General features: G+C 41.9%; 1 protein-coding gene across 2 annotated transcripts in view; it reads left to right on the top strand.

Annotated features, from left to right (window-relative positions):
- gsdmeb (gasdermin Eb) overlaps positions 1 to 2,500 on the top strand; it is a 26,774-nt gene that overhangs the window by 2,088 nt on the left and 22,186 nt on the right. The gene's annotated exons all lie outside the window — the stretch shown is intronic.

The raw sequence follows: 2,500 nt of genomic DNA on the forward strand, positions 1-2,500 counted from the left end.
CATATAGTCACTATGTCATATAGTCACTATGTCACTATGTCATATAGTCACTATGTCACTTTGTCACTATGTCATATAGTCACTATGTCACTTTGTCACTATGTCATATAGTCACTATGTCATATAGTCACTAATAATGCACTATGCCATATAGTCACTATGCCACTATGTCATATAGTCACTATGTCACTGTGTCACTATGTCATATAGTCACTATGTCATATTGTCACTATGTCATATAGTCACTATGTCACTATGTCATATAGTCACTATGTCACTGTGTCACTATGTCATATAGTCACTATGTCATATAGTCACTATGTCATGTAGTCACTATGTCATATAGTCACTATGTCACTTTGTCACTATGTCACTATATCACTATGTCACTATGTCATATAGTCACTATGTCACTATGTCACTATATCACTATGTCATATTGTCACTGTGTCACTATGTCATATAGTCACTAATAATGCTCTATGTCATATAGTCACTATCAGGGGCGTCATTAGGTTGCGCAAAGATCCGGGGCTGTAGCCCAGCAAAAAAAAAAAAAAAAGAATTTTAGTGTGGAGCGGCAGCCTAGTCGAGGGAGCGAAGCGACCGAGAGGGGGGTTGGTGCGGAAGGGGGGTTCCCCCCTTCCGTGTTGCGGAGTTTTTGGAAAATTAAGGTCAAATTGGGCCATTCTAGGCGTACACAAAGGGGAAAATGTACTTTTGACACCATAGTCTTAATTGGCAGTTTTCCCATCTTTACATTTAACAGTGCAGGCTACTTTCATTAAGGACCTTGCCGTTCTTTTCTTGATTTGGCCCAATGTCGCCAGCTTAGTCACCCTCATTGGGTTACAGTAATGCAGGCTAACTACTGTTTTGGATAAATGTAGTGTTGGCGTCATGATTACTTAAGTGCAAATAAAAAGAGACAGCATTTAATAGTGCGACAGTGTCGAGTAGCCTAGTGGATATTGTGAGAGAATTAGCTCATAGTGGTAGTGAAAAAACCATGCCTTACGTTATTGGCCTATAGGCATAGGCTATTTACAGTATTAACACACATGAAATGTAAGCTCGGCTATGCTGTCTCAAAACAGTGCGCTGCTCTTGCACAGTCAGTCGCAATGCGAGGCACTAACCACGGTTTTTGCTCTCTGCATGACAGTATATGATATCACAAAAATGATGATTAAAAACTGAACATCTCCATGCGCAACATCCATACGGGTCTGCATACTCGTTCGTCAAACTCTCAAAACAAGCGACAGACACGCACACACACACACACACACAGGAGAGGAGCGCTAGTTGACCGACCATGGACCATAATCTCCCAAAATGTCTTGCGCAAGCATATCATACACCCGACTGTCCACACCTTTGGTTCTATTGACATTTCATGCGCGAGCTCACTGCCTCCATCAGGCCGATATCAAAACACAAGGTGCAATCAAACTCGCACATCGCTCATGACCAGGCAAACACACACACACACAAGCGCGCGCACACACAGGGAGACAGGAGCAAGAAAGCCAGCTGATTGACCATACCCTGTTAGAGATTCTCTGACCATACCCAGTCCAAAAATATCATGGGGGCTATCATAATCCAACAGACAATAATGTCTTCAGATGTCATTTTTGCAGCCCAAATAATTCAAATATGCCGTCATTTTGAATTTCTAGTTGAAGTAGCTTGTAATGTAGTTCGCTACGTTTTCCACATGGTTGTAGCTTGCCATTTCTATTGGAGGTAGCAGAGATTTTGTCTGGAGGTAGCTTGTCTACGCGGTGGAGCTAAATGTTAGCTCACTAGGTTAGCAAATTACGAGTAGTTCTAGCAGTCTTTGGAGCTTGCCCAAAACTACACAAGAATGCAGATAGCCAACAAACACATGCGAATCTGCACACATCACAATACACACGGTATAACTAAATCACGCTGCCAGCCCACTATGAATTCAGGAAAGGTGTCTGTTTGAAAGGGGGTGTTGGTGACATGATAGAACGGGTGCTTGTTTGAAGTGAAGGCAAGTTGCAACTAGAGCTTGACTGAAGACAAGTAGAAAACATGACAACAACATTGACACCAGTGCTTCGGCGAGCACATCAGGAAAAAAACAGATGTCCTACCTTACGCTGTCCTGTTACTTGAAGATAGAGCCCAAATATCCATTTAGATTCGCCAAATATCCATTTTGATAGATACAGCTAGATATAGTGTGAATAGTGGATGCTAAAATGAGAGGAAAATGTCAACATTGTGACCTATGGCTGCTAAAAAAAAAATCCCTGAATGATCTAAAAATGAAATGAAATGGGATCCCTACAGCCTATTCCAGAAGTCATTGAGTTATCGAGATATTAAACATTCCAGATTTTTTTTTCATAAACCACGAGCCCGCCTGGCTCTGTTCAAGCCAGCATAGAACTGACACCTGATTGGTTGACAGCAGCATGGCGTCACTACAACGAGGCTAGATCTACTAACAAGGTGGATA

Source organism: Engraulis encrasicolus, chromosome 5, assembly GCF_034702125.1.
Source record: "Engraulis encrasicolus isolate BLACKSEA-1 chromosome 5, IST_EnEncr_1.0, whole genome shotgun sequence".
Lineage (NCBI taxonomy): Eukaryota > Metazoa > Chordata > Actinopteri > Clupeiformes > Engraulidae > Engraulis > Engraulis encrasicolus.